Consider the following 21,840-nt stretch of genomic DNA (forward strand, 5'->3'; position numbering starts at 1 on the left):
TAATGAGGAAAGTGGCAGAGTCTGAATTCCTTTGGGAGTAAATCACCAAAACGGACATTTTTGTTGCAGAGGATGCCCACAATCTGACTTGTATCTTAGTGCAGACTTCTGGGAAAATCAGTAAGCCAATCACACAAGCAAGCAATTACATTCCTGGGATGAATTCCGTACACCAGCTGTGTACAGAACACCTCCAGGTTACCATGTTGCATTTCATTTTACAGAAAATAACAATTCTGCAGATTAGTAAGGAAAGGTAATTTTTTATAACATTTATTACAATATGTCTTGAGTAGCAACTGTATATGCTAAATATATATTTTTTTAATTGCTTTTTTTCTCACAATAGTGGATTTACCCTTCAAGCCTGACCCTAGGATGTAAAGGGACACGTGTGAGATCTTTGTAATGAGGGTCTAACATTAAAGGCGAGAGAGTGCCCAAAGGGGATGGTGTAGGTTTCATGGAAGGATTGGACATTACCACTTTATGTATATAACTATTTGGACTCTTTCTTTTATTTTATGGAACTGATTTTTCTTTAAATGGGATGCATAGTCTTTCAAGTGTTTTTAGAAATACATATAAATAAGAATAGTTTGACAGTGATAATCAAATCAATGTGTTTTAAAAAAAAATGTTTTCTATGTATAGCTTTTAACGACATGTACATGATGGCAGCCATATTTGTCAAATACATGTAGCTCACGTTTTTGGGTTTTTTTTGCCACTCAACAATTGTGCTTTACTGCACAATTGCAAGTACAGTTTTAAGAAAAAGTATGTGAACCCCTTGGGATTACGTGGAGTTTTGCATGAATTGGGCATAAAATGTGCTCTGAACATCATCTAAGTCACATCAATAGAAGAACACAGTCTGCTGAACATAATACTACACAAACATTAGATGTTGCCATGGTTTAATTGCACATAACATGTAAACATTCACAGTGCAGGGAGGAAAAAGTATGTGAGGTCCTAGCTTAATGACTTCTCCCAGAGCTAATTGGAGCCAGGAGTGAGCCAACCTTGACTCCAATCAGTGTGATGATATTGGATGTGTTGCTGACAGCTGTCCTGCCCTTAAAAAACACACACCTCTTTTGGGTTTACTGGTTTCAAGAAGCACTGTCTGATGTGAACCATGCCTCGCAGAAAAGAGCTCTCAGAAGACCTACGATCAAGAATTGTTGACTTGCATGAAGCTGGAAAGGGTTACAAAAGTATTTCCAAAAGCCTTGATGTTCATGTGTCCACGGTAAGACAGACTGTCTACAAATGGAGAAAGTTTAGCACTGTTGCTACTCTCCCTAGGCGTGGTCATCCTGTAAAAATGACTGCAAGAGCACAGCGCAGAATGCTGCATGAGGTAAAGAAGAATCCCAGAGTGTCAGCTAAAGACCTACAGAAATCTCTGGCACATGCTAACATTTTTGTTGACACATCTACAATAAGGAAAACATTAAACAAGAATGGAGTACATGGGAGGACACCACGGAGGAAGCCATTGCTGTCCAAAAAGAATATTGCAGCACGTTTGAAGTTTGCAAAAGAGCACCTGGATGTTCCACAGCACTACTGGCAAAATATACTGTGGACAGATGAAACCAAGATTGAGTTGTTTGGGAAGAACACACAACACTATGTGTGGAGAAAAAAAGGCACAGCACACCAACATCAAAACCTCATCCCCACTGTAAAACATGGCGGAGGGAGCATCATGGTTTGGGGCTGCTTTGCTGCCTCAGGGCCTGGACGGATTGTTGTCATTGATGGGAAAATGAATTCCAGAGTTTATCAAGACATTTTGCAGGAAAACGTACGACCATCTGTCCGCCAACTGAAGCTCCGCAGAGGATGGGTGATGCAACAGGACAATGACCCAAAGCATACAAGTAATTCAACAAAACAATGGCTGCAACAGCACAGAATACGCCTTCTGGAGTGGCCCAGTCAGAGTCCTGACCTCAACCCGATTGAAATGCTGTGGCATGACCTTAAGAGAGCGATTCACACCAGACATCCCAAGAATATTGCTACACTGAAACAGTTTTGTGAAGAGGAGTGGTCCAAAATTACTCCAGATTGTTGTGCAGGTCTGATCTTCAACTACAGGAAACGTTTGGTTGAGGTTATTGCTGCCAAAGGAGAGTCAACCAGTTATTAAGTCCAAAGGTTCACATACTTTTTCCTGCCTGCACTGTGAATGTTTACATGTTATGTGCAATTAAACCATGGCAACATCTAATGTTTGTGTAGTATTATGTTCAGCAGACTGTGTTCTTCTATTGTTGTGATTTAGATGACGTTCAGAGCACATTTTATGCCCAATTCATGCAAAGCTCCATGTAATCCCAAGGGGTTCACATACTTTTTCTTGCAACTGTATATTACCATTCAACTGAGCTTTAAACTCAGCCTGATAGGGTTTATCAACTATTCTCAGCAAACTATTTGATATTGCTTTAGATACAGGCCTTTTTTTGTGCCAAAACGTGCTGGTACTGGATATATTGCACCTCCCAGCACTGGTCCTGTGCTGCGTGCTTCCTATTTGGTAAGCAATTTCCAAACTCCACGTAATCCCAAGGGGTTCACATACTTTTTCTTGCAACTGTATATGTGTCATGTATATGAGTCTCTGTAATTGCAGTGGCTAATTTACTCTCCCTCTAGAACAGTGGTGTCAAACTCCATGTCATCGCGAGCATTATGGTCGCCCGGGCCGGTGGTATTTGTAAGACTAAATGTCCAGAGCACCTCACACCCCCATTACATCAGATGTCAAGAATCCCACACCCTTCCTAACATCACTGTGCACCCCCTTTGGGGGCAAAGCTGGAAGGCAGAAAGTGCAGGATCTGGAGGAGGACCAGAGGAGGAGTGAGTCAGTTGCCAGAGTCTGCTGAATGCTAAGATCAGGGGAGGCAGAGAGGGGGGGGGTGCTGCAGCTGCACTGAGAGGTGCAGGATTTGGCAGAGGAGTTCTGTCCTCCTCTCTGCTGCTGACTGTTGAGACAAGGTGGGGGCGGAGACAATGGGGTACCTGCAGGAGAGGTGCAAAGGCCACATGAAATGGCTTGGAGAGCTGGATTCGGCCCGCAGTCCTTGCGTTTGACACCTGTGCTCTAGTGGATAACATACAAATTCTTATATTTAATACAACAATAAATATATAAAAGAGCTAGTATGTACATTTTATGAAGGTCAAAAATTAATGAAGGTAAATACTGCAATAATAAAATGTGAGCTTTCTAAAAATACAGTTTATTTGCCTTTTAAACAATATACGATTGCATGCAATATTATCCTTTATTAGATTTATATTGTGCTATTATTTTAAGGCATTGCTGTTTTTGGAGTAATACATATTTTTCCTGCTGAAAATTCTCCATCAGATCAATGGAGAAAGCTAAAAATATTGTCTTCGTATTGGACAGTAACAGTATGCTTTTGTTTTAACATGCACCAAGTGCTGCTGTAAACATTGTCTTGGACAGCATCCATTATGTCAAACTCAGAGCAGGTGCTTGTTATTTCTACAGCTGAATCTCATTAGATTTAACTCTGCACCACTAATCTAAACAGCTCTCGCTCCTGCCAGAATAAGAAGATGGCCATCTGCAGTCTACCGCGTAACATGCGTATAGTACGGTCATTTTGTTTGGGAACAAATAAAGAGGTTGCGTATAAAGTCACAGGAGAGATGAGGCTGATTGAACGTTCTGAATGGCTATAATCCTTGAAAACTGAATGTAAAAGCAGTGCTTAGGAGTGCACCATACACCAAGCTAGATTGTTGTGGAATACAAACAATTCCAACACGGCTGGTCAATGATTGGTTTGTTGATGGTGCACAAAGCATGATTGTTGATGCTCCTAGGAATATTTTGTTCTTCAGGTGGGTTGGAAATTTTCATCCTTTCTTTGTCAAGTGATTGAAAGTGTCAGTGCATTGATTGACAGTGTCAGTGCATGAATGGGCAATGGTCGGATGGGATCAATAAATTAGCACACACAATTTGTGCAAATTTCCGACCTAGAATTCATAGCAATTTGACCTAGAATTCATAGCAATTTGAAGTCAAAGTAATAGTTAGACATGTCTCCACCTATGCTGGAGACAATGTGGTAGCACCATTTTTTTCTCATGTGTTTTGCCATTTGTTGAACCTGCATTCATATTTAAACTGGATTCTTAAACTCATTTCTGAAATATATCAAACCTTCATCTTGTAGAATGACACATTCAATTTAAAATAAAAATGAAAGCGAAAACATTTATGTATACATATAAAAAACATTATTATACCTTTTTCCCCTTTTTTATATATGATCACATGTGATACGCTTTTTTCTCAGCTGCAAAAGGAGCTCAGAGAGGAGAAACAGCAGCACATTGGTATTCCTAGTGAATAGTAAAGCGAGGGGGGAGGGCAAGCTAGCAGATGTCTGATCATTGGAGGAAAGTAGGCTGAGTTCCAGCATAGTTAGGACACTGACCAAGCTGTGCTCTCCTGCCTAGCGCGGTCAGTTTTTATTAGCAAAGCAGAGGGACTGGCTGGAACACCAGGGATTTCATACAAAGGAAGCAATACAAAGTGAGCAGGACACTTTTTCATACAAGTACATGGTACAGCAGGCACATATCAGGAATATGCTAATGTTGGGTTTACACATTCTTTAATACCTCTTTCCTCTGCATTAGCCCTCTTACGTATATTTTTTTACCATCAACACATTGTTTTTTTTCAGATAGTTGCCATCTCTCTTTATATATGAATTGAAGGCCTTTTTTTTCTTTCTTTAATCACGTGACATTATGGACTATTAAGATATAGATATATTGGTTTGGTGTACATCTAATTATTGTTATATATATTTATAATCATTGTTATATATATTTATTGTACTGTATTAATTAGCACATTTATGTTCATGTTTCAAGATGGGATGTGCTCTATAATTTTTAGATATATTAGAATATGGTTATATTGGTTGGATATATATATATATAATACTTAATTGGGTTTTGTTTTTGCACATAGCACTTGTTTGTTTTGCACTTTTTACACTTTAGTAATTTTTGCAATTGAATAGTGATGGTCTGTCTATCTATGATATAAGCATATTATCGGGTGTTGGGGAGCGCTGCTTTAAATAATTTTTTAGTTGCCATCTCTGTCTCTTTACAATTTCCAACTCTCACTTTGGCAGCCTGTCTTTGTAGGCCAGACAGACCTACAGGTATGCATTTTCCGTGTGTCAGGCTTTAAGTTACTCTCACAGCACATAAAAGAAATGAATGATTGTCTATATATCTGCAGTCAGTTTCTCACCTGTCCATGGACCCTTACCTTGCTGAAATGGATACTATCTGCATCTCTGCACACTGACCGTCCATCTGTCATATCTATGGAAATGGAAATGTCAGCACAGTGGCTAAGTGGTTAGCACTTCTGCCTAGCATCACTAGGGTCGTTGCTTTGAATCCCAACCACAGCACTACCTGCCTGCATCAGTTTCCTCCCACACTCCAAAGACATGCTGGTAGGTTAATTGGATCCTGTGTAAATTGGCCCTAGTATGTGTATGGATGAAAGTGAGTCAGGGACCATAGATTGTACGTTCCTTGAGGGCAGGGACTGATCTGAATGTACAATATATATGTAAAGTGATGCGTAAATTAAGATCACTGTACCTGTAATAAATAAAAATAAACTAACCACCCTATATTTTGCAGTGCTTTCTCAATCTTTGGTCCTGTCTGCATAACATCATGTTTAGGTCTTGCTTTTGCTATACCTGATCTGCAAATTGTATGGCATGAACTCTGGATTTCAGTGCTTCACATAATTTTTTAAGTAGATGGACAAGTTGGTAGACAAAATCATTTGCTGTTTGGTTCATTGCTTATTGGACAACAATATCTATCTGTGTATGATCAGCATTAGATTAGGACAATTTATGTAGATTACTTTCAATTAATTTAAAAGAAATTACTGCCAAGTAATTTAAAGCTGTACTTTAGAAAGATATAAAAAGCCACCGTTTAATTAAATTATTATATTTTTAAACCTCGTTATAAATATTTTTGCAAACAGCTAACAAAAATGTTTTCATTTGTCTTGATATCAGCCTGAGTGATGATCTCATCATTATGGTGTAAAAAATTGTGTCAAATTTCAGAAAATTTCAGAATCAGTAGAAATTCAGAGCTGTGGGTGGCCCTGGCAGCACTACCTTCCCACTAGACAACAGTCGATTATTCCAAAGCAGCTGGTCCAAAAATCCTTGGCTGTACAGAGCTTGCATATGGTTAGATGCAAGCACGGTTCAGGTATGTGCTTTAGTAGCGGCTGTTAAATACAAAAGCCAGCAGCTGACATTCATTTATCCATACTGCTTAACGTGGATTTCTCTCATTCAGCCCACAGGGGTGAACAGGAGAAATTTGAAGTGTGTATAGCCAACTCAAGTCTGGTCACTATCATTTAATTCTTAGTAGCTAAGTGGTTAGCACTTTTACCTGACAGCACTAGGGTCAGTGAGTCCAATTCTAACCATGCCACTACCTGCCTAGAGTTTGCATGGCCTCCCTGTGCGTACATGGGTTTTCTCCCACACCACTAAGACATGCTGGCAGGTTAATTGGATCCTGTCTAAACTGGCCCTAGTATGTGTATGTATGAATGTGAGTTAGGGACCTCAGACTGTAAGCTCTAAGGTGGGCAGGGACTGATGTGAATGTGTAATGTATGTATATGTAAAGAGCTGCTTAAAGTGTCAGCACTGTATAAATATAAAAGCCAAAACTTCAGAGGGCAATTATGTTTTTGGCATTTGACAATTGAAGCATAGTTATTGGGATGTAATATCTGGATATAGGCAAAAATTGAAGACCAATGTATAGTCTCAACCTTGGATCCAAGGGGTTCCACAGGGACAAGATTGATTTGAAGACTAATGCACATACTTGACTTTGGTACTGATGTTACCTTAGAAATGTAGACCTATACATATGTGACAGAAATATATGATGAATAAAATACAAAATGTGCGGTTACCTTCAGTGTACATTACGTGTTAACTTACTAGTAGATCCAGCAATGTAGGCAGTTAGGTTCATATGCATCGCCTGGCTTGTCCTGTAAAAGTTAAGTACTTTACCTCCCTAGCTTCTCTATTGATCAGTGAGGCTACCCATCACATTGAAATGCAAAAGTAAGTCTCAGAAAGCAGAAGAGATGCTACCAAGCTCCACTTTAATAGGAAAAATCAATATTTGCATATAATTTCAGCTGTTTTTGTTTCTCAATCTACTGATTAATTTAAAATGTGATTTTCACTAAAGGTGATTTCTGCTTATACTTTTTTTTTATATCATACTCAATCCATATGAATTACCCAGGTCTGAAGCTTTATAAGTGACGTTCTCTAAAGTTAAGTTTAAAAAAGGTGTTACATTATTGAATTATGTTTAAAAGCAGATACTTAAGTTTGACATTTGTATATTTTACTTTTAGTGTAATATATAATATTTCATACAGCATTCAGTTCAAGATTTCCTAGCAGTGTATCCAGTAGCATTGATCTACTGTAGGTCTGTGTTAGCAACTTTTATGGCTGCACAAATTTTAGGTTGTCATGTAATGTGACTGCAGCAGATGATATTGTCATCTTGGTGAAATTTTCTGCGATGAACTGTGCAATTGTCGGTGACATGGAAGAAAAGCCTGTGCAGAATGGGTGTGCCTAAGGACTTGTGGCACTTGTATATGAGCGCAGTATTAAGGCATAACAGAAGGTGCCAGCCCGTATTGCTTCAGGGTGATTCTGCCCTCTGACAATGAATCAACTGTGCAGCAAAAACATGTGGAATATTATAAAAATATCTAGCAAGCAATTGTCCTAGGAGTTGGCAACTTGCTGAATTACATTAACCCTGAGAATGTGAGAGGGCAGCACACATCATCAGAAATCTGCTTTAATTTTACTTGCCTTGACATTATACCATTTTCACATTCACAGCTTTTTGATGTACTATATTATTCCAGATTTGTGCAGTGAACCTGGATTGGCTTGGACTCTAAATCTGACAGTAATATTTAAGCCAAACATAAAAATAAACAGGTAGAACAGTGCAATTTGGGGGTATGCTATAATTTCACTTCCTAAAAGAGCATAATAATACTATAACACTGTACAAAATAAGAGGAAGCATGCCAAGGCAGCAAGGTAAATCAGAAGGAGGAAACACGTTAAATATGTTTTTAAAAAGTCCATAAAAGTCCAATAGAACTCCAAAAGAACTCTGCAATCAGTAGGCAGCTCTACCAAAGAGATATGAATCACTCTCTGAAATAGAATAAAAAACATAAGGAGGCGCCAATGTAAGTGCAGCATACATAATCACCTTTATTAAAATAGCCAAGTGGTAACTCACATGGGCTCGTATCCAATGCTCTTGTCAGTAATGAATACTTGTCACAGGAACCAATCTATCCAGGGAGACATTTCAGCAGCAGCAGCACGCGTGTGGTGAGATGCTGGAGAGATTACTTGCTTGCTGGACCAGGAAGTGTGCTGAGCTGCTGTGGAATGCAGAACCGGAAGTGATGTCACATTGGGGAGACAACCTCAGCACCCAGATTGTCGTATGATAAACGTCTCCATTACTTCCTGGACGGACCTTAGGATATGACAACTGTTAAGACACAGGGCTGGTTCAGTGCTCCACGGTGGCTCAGCACACTTCCTGGTTCAGTAATATGTCAGGATATATAAACATATATTTTACAAATGCTATGCGGTATCCTATCTCAGCTTAGAAAAGGTTCTGTGTTAACTGTAAAGTGCCTGGTCTGGTCTGGTTATTCTAAAGGGGTGCATTAAGGCACATGGTGTATCTATAGAAAAGCACCTGTAACAAAAAAGGGGATGAAGAGGAGAAGCTAAAGAGCCACCATGAAGGGGTTGATAGTGCAGTGGAGTTGGCGGGAAGATGGCTAACATGTCATTGCTTTGAGTAACCAAGACTGGTGGGAATGTTATAGCAGCCAGCCAATGAGAAGATGGTATCAAGCATGGCTTACCCCTTGTAGCGAGGAGGTTGGTGATCTTACCCCCCTGTAGCGTTAGGTACCCCACACGCATCGGGGACTGATATCAGAGCACAGGGAACCAATGGACCTAGCTGAAGGTACTGGGAGAGAGAGAAGTGGATCTACAAAGAGTTAATGCTGTTCTACATTGTGACAATCGTGATTGAGCTGGTTTAGTGGGACACAGACTCCATGGTGTCCCTTCAAAATGCTGCATTTGGGAAGACAGTGTCACGGGTAGAGTGCTTTACAGTAAAGTTATTTGTGTATAAAATACAAGGCGAATGGCTCGCTTCTAAGTTAGGGTGCCACTTTAATGCCGATTTTCCCATTACCTTGGCCCTGCGCCTATTTCCTGGGCATTAGCCAGCACTTTTGCGGAGATTCCCCACATCCAGCGAGAAGGCACATAGTGCCATTAGTTTTCTTTTTGTTAGACTTATTTCCACTTGGATACCCTACTTGTAACACATTTGTGAGCTGATTTACTAATGGAGGTGAAAATCTTCACATAATACATAATATGAATATTCACGTCAATTATTCAGTTATGTAAAAATCATATTTCTGTTTACCTATTTCATCAGCTTCCAATTGGGTTTGATTCTTTTTAAAGTCTTAAAAATAAAGCAGAAAAAAAATTCATAATTTACAATATAAGACTGCATTTACTTATATTTCAGTATACTTTAAATATATCCCAACAAATTTCCATTCCAACAATTCCCACTGCTCAGTTATCATATTTAATTACAGACTTGTTATCACAATATCTTCACATTGTATAAGTCGATTTTCTTGTGGGGGAATTTCTCAGTTTTGTTAAATCACATCATCAACTACAAATTTATTGAATTTTTCATTGAATTTAATGTACAGTTGTGGCCAAAATTATTCAACCCCCAATGCTGTAAAGGGGTTTAGGGACTATAGTGTACATTTGGAATTGTATTCAGAATCAAATCCTACAAGGACGTTGTAACTACCCAAATGCAACTAAAATGACATCAATTGTTTATGTAATACAGTAGTAAATGGTTCTTATGTGGTTTCTTCATTGCCACAATTATTCAACCCCTTAAAGACTACCACTCTGAAGAACAGAGGTTCATACAGGTGCTTTCCATCAGGTATTGAAAACACCTGTGGATGTCACCGAGCAGCAATCAAGCATAATAAGCACCAATTAGGCAGCTTTAAAATGACTGTGATACTCAGCTCCTTCTAGACATTTACTGGTGTGGTTACAAACATGGTGAAGGCAAGAGAATGGTCCAGGAAGACAAGAGAAGAGGTGATTTCTCTTCACAGGAAGGGCAATGGCTATAAGAAGATTGCAAAGATGTTAAACATACCAAGAGACACCTTAGGAAGCATCATTCGCAAATTCAAGGCAAAGGGCACTGTTGAAACGCTACCTGGTCGTGGCAGAAAGAAGATGCTGACTTCGACTGCTGTGCGCTACCTGAAGCGTAGAGTGGAGAGAAGTCCCCGTGTGACTGCTGAGGAACTGAGAAAAGATTTGTCAGATGTGGGTACAGAAGTTTCAGCCCAGACAATAAGACGCACACTGCGTAATGAAGGCCTCCGTGCCAGAACTCCCAGGCGTACCCCCTTGCTGTCTCCAAAGAATAAGAAGAGTCGACTGCAGTATGCCAAAAGCCATGTGGACAAACCACAAAAGTTGTGGGATAGTGTTCTGTGGACTGATGAAACAAAATTAGAACTGTTTGGGCCCATGGATCAACGCTATGTTTGGAGGAGGAAGAACAAGGCCTATGATGAAAAGAACACCTTGCCTACTGTGAAGCATGGTGGAGGGTCAATCATGCTTTGGGGCTGTTTTGCTTCTGCAGGTACAGGGAAGCTTCAGCGTGTGCAAGGTACCATGAATTCTCTTCAGTACCAGGAGATATTGGATGGAAACGTGATGCAGTCCGTCACACACCTGAGGCTTGGGAGACGTTGGACCTTTCAACAGGACAATGATCCCAAGCATACCTCCAAGTCCACTAGAGCATGGTTGCAGAGGAAAGGCTGGAACATTTTGGAGTGGCCATCGCAGTCACCAGACTTAAATCCGATTGAGAACCTCTGGTGGGACTTAAAGAAAGCAGTTGCAGTGCGCAAGCCTAAGAATGTGACTGAACTGGAGGCCTTTGCCCATGAAGAATGGGCGAAGATACCCGTAGATCGCTGCAAGACACTTGTGTCAAGCTATGCTTCACGTTTAAAAGCTGTTATAACTGTAAAAGGATGCTGTACTAAGTACTAAGATTGAATGTCACTTGGGGGTTGAATAAAACTGATAATGCTGTGAGCACAGAAAAGACATTTGTGGTTATTTCATTATAACTGTTATGTTATATTTGTCTGACCTACATGTGCCTCTTTAATGTAAATGTAAGCAAGATGACTGAATGATCAAAAGCAATGTCAAACTGGCCAAAACACTCAATTTCAGTGGGGGTTGAATAATTTTGGCCACAACTGTATTCCATAAAGGGGCTACAGGGGACAAAAGAGCCAAAGACACTTGTACTATCCATACTCCAAGGTGTAGATACAGTTTTGAGTAGATATACTGTACGTGTATCTACATAGGTAGTACCTAGATAGAGCAAACTCTAAATGTTAAAGTTGAGCAAAGGGGGATTATATAAATCCCTGCAAGTTATATATGAGTTAAAAATGCTTACCACTATGTGAATGATCTTGTGGCACACTATAATTCATATAGTGGTAAGTCATATATAGCTTGTGGGGTTTATATACGCCCCTTTTGATCGTAGTCTTCCCAGGGTCTCATCCTCACTAAAATGCTATTTGTCTTGTCTATGGAACAAGTATGCAGGAAGTAAAGTCAGATGGAAGTCAGACCTCCTTATCTACATGCTTTGTGCAGATCAGTGGGTCAGAAAATATTGGAGTCAGAAATGGCAGCTTACATTCTCTCAATATACATACATACAGTTGCAAGAAAAAGTATGTGAACCCCTTGGGATTACGTGGAGTTTTGCATGAATTGGGCATAAAATGTGCTCTGAACGTCATCTAAGTCACAACAATAGAAGAACACAGTCTGCTGAACATAATACTACACAAGCATTAGATGTTGCCATGGTTTAATTGCACATAACATAACATATTCTTTTTGGACAGCAATGGCTTCCTCCGTGGTGTCCTCCCATGTACTCCATTCTTGTTTAACCTCCCTGGCGGTATTCCCGAGTGTAGCTCGGGGTAACATTTCAGTACCAAAAGCGGTAACCCCGAGCTACACTCGGGAATACCATGCGGCGCTGCTCCGGCAAGTATTCTTCACTTACCTTACCCTGCGCTCCCGCGATGTGTCCCCTGCAGTGTCCCCGGCCATCTCCTCCGGCCGATGCCGGCATCCGGCTTCTGTGTCCTGTCCCTGTGACGTCGGGACGTACGGGCGCCGCCGCCGGCGGCGGGAAATTTAAAAATTTTAAAAAATGTCATTTTTTTTTTTTTACATTTTACACAGTAAAACATTGCTGTTTCAACCTATTTCACATACATATTGTCCCTACTGCTTTGTCCTGTGCCCTGCCTGCATTTTGTCTGTTCTTTCTGCCTGGAAACTGAGAAATGTCCATGGCGTCCAAAAAGTGTCCCTTTAGGTCAAAAGCGGTTTAGATCAGCTAGAGAACAGCGATAGTAAATCAGAACTACTTGCAGAATTGAGTGATAATGATTCGTGGGGGAAATTCGTCATCAGAAACTGAAAACGATTTTGCGACTGAGCTCAGCAATGTGCGAACTTGGCGCTCTATTTCACATTTCAGTGTTTTTGGTTTGATTATATTATTGAATTAAATTTTTTATTATTTTTATATTATTTTTATGATTATTTATTAAATTATAATTTATGATTTTGTGTTTCAAATTTTATCATACCCGGGATGTTTACTAGACTCTTGTTCGGACAGATTTCAGTGAGTTTTTCCTAAAAATTACAGCCTACAATAAAAAAAATACATATTTCCATGCAAAAAAATGGTACCGCTTTCAGCACCAAAAATCTGAAATAATCATACCGCCAGGGAGGTTAATGTTTTCCTTATTGTAGATGTGTCAACAAAAATGTTAGCATGTGCCAGAGATTTATGTAGGTCTTTAGCTGACACTCTGGGATTCTTCTTTACCTCATGAAGCATTCTGCGCTGTGCTCTTGCAGTCATTTTTACAGGACGACCACGTCTAGGGAGAGTAGCAACAGTGCTAAACTTTCTCCATTTGTAGACAGTCTGTCTTACCGTGGACATATGGAACATCAAGGCTTTTGCAGATACTTTTGTAACCCTTTCCAGCTTCATGCAAGTCAACAATTCTTGATCGTAGGTCTTCTGAGAGCTCTTTTCTGCGAGGCATGGTTCACATCAGACAGTGCTTCTTGAAACCAGTAAACCCAAAACAGGTGTGTGTTTTTTAAGGGCAGGACAGCTGTCAGCAACACATCCAATATCATCACACTGATTGGAGTCAAGGTTGGCTCACTCTTGGCTCCAATTAGCTCTGGGAGAAGTCATTAAGCTAGGGCCTCACATACTTTTTCCTCCCTGCACTGTGAATGTTTACATGTTATGTGCAATTAAACCATGGCAACATCTAATGTTTGTGTAGTATTATGTTCAGCAGACTGTGTTCTTCTATTGTTGTGACTTAGATGACGTTCAGAGCACATTTTATGCCCAATTCATGCAAAACTCCACGTAATCCCAAGGGGTTCACATACTTTTTCTTGCAACTGTATGTACTGTTGTGTATCAGCATTTGTAAAAATATATTATTGCTGTCATCTTGTTTTGTATTTTAGTTTGTATACCCCTCTATGATTTACATTTCTTGAGTGCAAACTTTTTGAGAACTTTATTAATATTTGTAAAATTCCATACAAATTCAATGAATAAATCCCATGCCATGCAGAATTGCTATTGGGAAAATTAATATGTGCAAAAACTTATATTAAAATGGACTTGTGTGTTGCCTGCACAATCTCCACTCCCTCTGCCTTTTCTCTCTCTACTCATTTTCTTTTAGTTTATTTCTCTGTTTCTTCAATCAGGAAAAATTGTATACTGCTCTTACCTTTGGACTCTATGTTATGAGATAATATTTTTATATATGATCTCCTCTTATTCTTAGTTTGAAAACATACTCAAAATAATTTTAAAAGTAAGAGTGTTTATTTAAAGCTTGCCATAGATGGGTAGGATTTCTAATGCAAATTCTTGGGAAAGTAAGTTTGAAGAAAGTTAGTTTTTCCAATTAATAGTGGGTCAAATTGATGTTTGTTTTTGAACATTTGAAGGAGCAGAATGGAAAATATTTCTGAAATGAATACAAATTTCTAGTGTATGTGGTTTTCGTACAGTAAAGTCCATTCTTTCCAAAATCAAATGTTAAAAGCAGACAAAATCTTTAAAATGACAAGCAAATGTTCTGAGAATTCCATACAAATTTTCCTAAGACTTCCTAAGAATGTTTGTTCGAAATTTTATCCACCTATGGCCACCTTATCTCTTCTGTTTTAATATGTCAGATGTCAGTGATGCCGCACCCCCTTGTCTTTATACTATGAGTCTATATTTTAAACGACTCTACACCAAAACATTTTACTAATTATTTCTCCTTTTTTAATGATCTCTTCTAGTTTTTTTCTTTATAAATTATTGTAAAACATCATAAAACACTGTACTTGCATTCAGCATTGGGTGAAATGTTTTGATCTGACCCAATGGGTATTCTAATACACAAGCTAGGGGCAGATGTTCAGTCAGAAATACAGACAATCACTATTCAAAAGCTACATGATTTTCCTGGAAATCATTCATCTTTCCAATCATTTGCACTGTTAGTGCAGTAGATTATACACAAAGGTCTCAGCAATTCCATTGTTCACATTTATAACATTCCTCATTAACAACTCTCTGCCAAAAATTGTTTTCCAGCATGTTAGAAAATCAGTTTAATAATTTAATGGCATTTTGATGTATGAATGAAGTTGTTGTAAAGGTTTGTCAAAAACGAAATTCTGATTATGGCTAGTCTTAAACAAAATCTACATAATGATCTTCCCTATTTCTTGAATGCCTGGTCTCAATAATGGTTTGTAATAGTTGTTCTTCTCTAGGGCTCTAGCTACTTGTTGAGGTTTGCTGTCATGTGAATACAAAGAATAAAAGAAAGTTTCAGTTTTTGTGTCTTCTAAAAATAATCTCATATACAGTTGCAAGAAAAAGTATGTGAACCCCTTGGGATTATGTAGAGTTTTGCATGAATTGGGCATAAAATGTGCTCTGAACGTCATCTAAGTCACAACAATAGAAGAACACAGTCTGCTGAACATAATACTACACAAACATTAGATGTTGCAATGCACATAACATGTAAACATTCACAGTGCAGGGAGGAAAAAGTATGTGAACCTTTGGACTTAATAACTGGTTGACCCTCCTTTGGCAGCAATAACCTCAACCAAACGTTTCCTGTAGTTGCAGATCAGACCTGCACAACGATCTGGAGTAATTTTGGACCACTCTTCTTCAAAAAACTGTTTCAGTGTAGCAATATTCTTGGGATGTCTGGTGTGAATCGCTCTCTTAAGGTCATGCCACAGCATTTCAATCGGGTTGAGGTCAGGACTCTGACTGGGCCACTCCAGAAGGCGTATTCTGTGCTGTTGCAGCCATTGTTTTGTTGAATTACTTGTATGCTTTGGGTCATTGTCCTGTTGCATCACCCATCCTCTGCGGAGCTTCAGTTGGCGGACAGATGGTCGTACGTTTTCCTGCAAAATGTCTTGATAAACTCTGGAATTCATTTTCCCATCAATGACAACAATCCGTCCAGGCCCTGAGGCAGCAAAGCAGCCCCAAACCATGATGCTGCCTCCACCATGTTTTACAGTGGGGATGAGGTTTTGATGTTGGTGTGCTGTGCCTTTTTTTCTCCACACATAATGTTGTGTGTTCTTCCCAAACAACTCAATCTTGGTTTCATCTGTCCACAGTATATTTTGCCAGTAGTGCTGTGGAACATCCAGGTGCTCTTTTGCAAACTTCAAACGTGCTGCAATATTCTTTTTGGACAGCAATGGCTTCCTCCGTGGTGTCCTCCCATGTACTCCATTCTTGTTTAATGTTTTCCTTATTGTAGATGTGTCAACAAAAATGTTATCATGTGCCAGAGATTTCTGTAGGTCTTTAGCTGACAATCTGGGATTCTTCTTTACCTCATGAAGCATTCTGCGCTGTGATCTTGCAGTCATTTTTACAGGACGACCACGCCTAGGCAGAGTAGCAACAGTGCTAAACTTTCTCCATTTGTAGACAGTCTGTCTTACCGTTGACACATGAACATCAAGGCTTTTGGAGATACTTTTGTAACCCTTTCCAGCTTCAAGTCAACAATTCTTGATCATAGGTCTTCTGAGAGCTCTTTTCTGCGAGGCATGGTTCACATCAGACAGTGCTTCTTGAAACCAGTAAACCCAAAAGAGGTGTGTGTTTTTTAAGAGCAGGACAGCTGTCAGCAACACATCCAATATCATCACACTGATTGGAGTCAAGGTTGGCTCACTCCTGGCTCCAATTAGCTCTGGGAGAAGTCATTAAGCTAGGGCCTCACATACTTTTTCCTCCCTGCACTGTGAATGTTTACATGTTATGTGCAATTAAACCATGGCAACATCTAATGTTTGTGTAGTATTATGTTCAGCAGACTGCGTTCTTCTATTGTGACTTAGATGACGTTCAGAGCACATTTTATGCCCAATTCATGCAAAACTCCACGCAACCCCAAGGGGTTCACATATTTCCATAACTTATAAAGTAAAATCACTCCATTTTGTGATTTATAAATAGAATTAAATAAAGAATCAATATATGATCCAGTGCCAGGAAGTAGTACACATACATGTTAAGTTGAATGGGAGCGGTCCTAACAAGCAACAAAAGGGTCATAGCATATTGACATATATTGAAATTACAACTCTGGAAATTAAGTAAGCTATTTTATGTAGAGAATTTAGTACAAAATATCTATCAGGTTTCAAGATGAGACATAAATACCCAACACTGCTTACCTTATAGCTGTACAAATTTGACTTGAGTGGTAACACGTTTTCTCTATTGGCCAATTTTGCAATATTCTGTATTGATGTCTTCTTTAAATAAAGAATTTATAAAAACATAAAAAAATCTAGCATACAAACCAGGTTTAATCAGAATGGCAATATAAATCAAAGATAAAACATTGACATGCCATAAAATACTAGGAAGAACAGTTTTACTTTTGCAGTGTCTCAATTATTATACTTCCTACAGGGTGACATCACAGACACACTTGAGCATACCTGTGCTGCAGAGTGCATATATTTTTTGAGAGCTGTGTTACCTGGCAAAGGGGATTTTTCTGTTCATTCCTGAGATTTACACAGCCCTTCACCCTAGGTTGGTGGCCTTTCTTTTCTCAGCCACAGTTAAACCTGAATTCCAGTCTTACCTTTAGTCTATTAAACAGGTTCCTCTCCTGTTTTAACAGTGTGCATTAGAAGCTTCAGCCAGATAGAGCCCACCTCATTTCCTGGTTGAAAAAATCCCAGCTTTCCTCCTGAGCCAAATTGTCCTGTGCCCACCCGTTCTATTTATTGGGTTTTAGTTCTTTCAGTCATGCCGCATGGTGCACTCCCAGCACCGTGACCAGGGTCCTGTGGTAATGATCGCGACCCATACCTCTCTTACCTATCTTTATAAAAACATGTAACTGTTTCCTTAGTAAGCCCTGGCTCACACCGGTGTGATTTGTCATGCAATTTGACAGTTCCAAATCGCATGACAAGTTGCACCCTTTTGCTGGCAATGGAACCATTCAAACTGGTGCGAATCCAACTTCTTGCACTATTTCTGGCGATTTCAGGTGTGAATTGCATAGACATCTGTGCATGAAGTCACACAAAGGTCAGGCAAGCCGCACATGAAATCGCACTGACCAGGAGCTTTGAAATTGCTTTTGTGGTCATATAGGTAAAATAATGTTCCATTACATTATTTCGGCTATTTACTTCATAACAGGTATCTAAAACTGTGCAGTAGGAAACTGTGTTTTGATACAGATGGCAAAAAAAATTGGTTTATTATGTATTTATTTATTACAGGTACTTATATAGCGCCATCAATTTACACAGCACTTTACATATATATATTGTACATTCACATCAGTCCCTAACCCTCAAGGGGTGTACAATCTAAGGTCCCTAACTCACATTCATACATACTCATACTAGGGCCAATTTAGACAGGATTCAATTAACCTACGAGCATGTCTTTAGAGTGTGGGAGGAAACTGGAGTACCCGGAGGAAACCCACACAGGCACAGGGAGAACATGCAAACTCCAGGCAGGTGGTCCAGGATCAGCTTGCTATCGGCATGGAGGTGAGTATGTATTAGCACATGACCTTATTAGTGTTAAGGCTTAAAGTAGAAGTTTAGTTTTTCTGAACTTGTACAATATTTAATTGCCCACCACTAAAAGTGAAATTGTACTTTATTATAAAGGATATGTTAGTGGTAGGCTTTCAGGTTTAGTATGTTATGGGGTAGTTAAATGTTTGAAACTCACTTTAGGCACAAGGTAAGTGTAGAGGAACAGGTTGAATGTTTTGTGTTGGAAAAGGTTAGGCTACGTTCACGCTAGCGTTGTGTGCAGGGGGCAGAGAGGCATTTTGGAAGCGTTTTTACCGCTTCCCAAACGCCTCTGACAATTCTGCCCATTGCAGCACATGGTGCTGTTCTAACGGCAGCGTCGCGGCAAAATGGACGCCTGTGGTTGAGTCAGGAGGCGTTGAAGCCTCCTATTCTAGTCTATGGTGCCGCTCCGCAAATGCCCGGCTGGCGTTTGCGGTGCGGTTGCAACACGGTTGTGGGGCGTTTGTGGAGCGTTTTTAACGCTTGGCAAACTCCTAGCAACCTCCGCTAAACCGCACATGCGGCATTTGCGGAGTGTTTGCCGAGCGTTAAAAAACGCTCCGCAAACACCGGACCAAGGCTTGCCAAACGCTACAGGGGCGTTTGGCAAGCATTGGTAAAACAGTCAAGTGTGAACGAGCCCTTATATGTTAACCACTTGCCGCCCAGCCACCGCATATAAACGGTGGCAGGGCGGCACTCGTAGGCAAAAGCACATTTTAAAACGGCTGCCTTCAAAACAGGTAGGGGGCGCGCGCGAGGCGCGCGCCCGCCCTACCTGTCCCGCGGGTGTCAGCAGCAGGTGTCAGCCGACGGGTCACGGCCGGTTTTTACCGGCCGTTTTCCCGCTATTGATGGTGACCGCTGACACAGAGCAGGGCTGCATTGTTTACACACAGCCCTGTTCTGTGTCAGTTCTCTGACAGCTTGTGAGAAGCTGCAGAGTTTCTCTCCCTCGATCGGCTCCCCCCTCCCTCCGTCCAGTACACACCCCCACCCCCTAGTAAAACACTCCCCTTACACAGCAAATTCTAAAAATGTTAACCCCTTCCTCCCCAGTGACATTAGTACAGTTTCAGTGTTTTTTTTTCACTGATCACTGTATTGGTGTCACTGGGGATGTCATTGACCCCAAGTCAGTTCCCCCCCCAGTGTCAAAATGTCCGCCGCAGTCCCGCAGTCCTGCCATAAGTCGCTGGTCGCCGCCATATTCGCTGATTGCCGCCAAAAGTCGCTGATCGGCGCCATTATTAGTATAAATAAAAATTTAAAATTCCAGTATCTTTCCCACCATTTGTAAACGCTATAACTTTCACGTAAACCAATTAATTTACACGTATTCGGATTTTTTTTAGCAAAGACATGTCGCAGAATGCATTTTGGCAGAAATTTATGACTAAATTTGATTTTTGCATTTTTTTTTTTACTGGACATGCTTTATAGCAAAAAGTCCAAAATATTGTTTTTTTTTCTTCAAAATTGTCAGCCTTTTTTTTAAATAAAAATAAAAATAAAAACCGCACAGGCGATCAAATACCACCGAAAGAAAGCTCAATTTGTGGGGGAAAAAAGGATGTAAATTTGCATGACCGCGCAATTGTTTGTTAAACTAGCGCTGCGCTGTATAGCAGAAAAATGGCGTAAATTGCAGTATTTATACCATAGATTGTAGACGCTATAACTTCCACACAAAGCAATCAATATACACTTATTGGGATTTTTTTTACCAAAAACATGTAGCAGAATACATTTTGGCCTAAATTTATAACCAACTTTGAGTTTACTATATATTTTTTATAGCTGAAAGTAAAAAATATTGTTTTTCTTCAAAATTTTTGGCCTTTTTTTGTTTATAGCGTGAAAAATAAAAAGCGCAAAGGTGATCAAATTACACCGAAAGAAAGCTATATTTGTGTGAAAAAAAGGACGTAAATTTCGTTTGGGTGCAGCATTGCATGACCGCGCAATTATCAGTTGAATTAGTGCAGCGCCGAGTAGCAAAAAGAGGCCTGGTCATTAAGGGGGGTAAATCCTCAGGAGCTCAAGTGGTTAAGAACATGTTTTATTAGTTAATTGCATGGTTATTTTTTATAGCAGTAGCGTATGGAATGCATTTTTTTTTATTAGGTAATTTTTATTGTTAGTTCAGCAATTTTTACATATTGAAGCATTCAAACCAAAGAATACTTTGCTTTTGAAATACTGTTAGGAAAGCTGCAAATGTTCTTCTTGGCTCCGGGAGACTTGTGCTGCATATTCTGAGAATATACACATCATAATAGTGTCACAGTGTCACTGAATTCTGATCCTTAGCCTTCCTCCAGCCAAAATGTTTTTAGTTTTGGATAGAGTGGGGCAGAGTTAAAATTCCTATTTTTATTTCTGTCTGGAACCCCATTAAAGTGATTTTCTGTCACTTTGTGTACTTGTGACACCTGCACAGGAAATAGGGAGTGCAGGTGACACATTTATAGGAATAGACCACAATACAAATAATTTCAGAAGTTCCACCATTTTTTCAGTCTACAAGGAATTGTTGAGTAGAATTATCTAAACTTGAGTCAATCAGCTTCTAACTTCAGCTTGTTCAGTTAAGCTTTGGCAAAAAAATTGGAAGCTGATTGGTTTCTATGCAGAACTGCACCAGATTTTGTACTCTCCAATTTTAGTAAATAACCCCCTGTGTTTTTGTTTTTTTTTCCCATTGCAAAGATTTCATGTTATTTCCCGCACTGATAGAAAAGGAAGAGAAAATCTGCTTGAAAGGGAGGAAAAAGCCCAAAGTGTCAAAAAAGCCCAGACAGAGGGACTGTCTATATCTATTTCCAAAACAAAATTATAGGCTTTGTCTGAAGTTATATGTTATTTTTCCAACTTCACCTGTTTCTAGGAAATCTATAGTTTTTATTTTTTTAAAAAATAGTATGAGCTCCAATTTGTTACCTTAAAGTATGGTCACATGAGAGGTTGGATCCCAATTCTTCTCGGAAAAGGGTCCATTAAATGGTTCTCTACTGTTAGAGTGCTGATGTCATGATGTGATGAGTGAAAGAATGTCAAACAGACTGGAAAACTAGTCATCTGCACTGAGATCAGCTTGTGCGGGCTGATCTCTTATACTAGAAAAGGCACCAAAGATTGTCAAAAGACAAGAGATTCAGGTAATATTAGATAGAACCCCCCCCCCCCCCAAAACAAAAAAAAAAAAGAAAAGAAAGCACAAAAACACACCAGGTACCAG

At 39.6% G+C, this 21,840-nt stretch overlaps 1 protein-coding gene across 2 annotated transcripts in view; it reads left to right on the top strand.

The window, feature by feature from the left end:
• SLC35F1 (solute carrier family 35 member F1) overlaps positions 1 to 21,840 on the top strand; it is a 427,587-nt gene that overhangs the window by 284,338 nt on the left and 121,409 nt on the right. The window lies entirely within an intron of this gene.

Source organism: Staurois parvus, unplaced genomic scaffold, assembly GCF_062004578.1.
Source record: "Staurois parvus isolate SC_StPar_1 unplaced genomic scaffold, SC_StPar_1.0 ptg000672l, whole genome shotgun sequence".
Lineage (NCBI taxonomy): Eukaryota > Metazoa > Chordata > Amphibia > Anura > Ranidae > Staurois > Staurois parvus.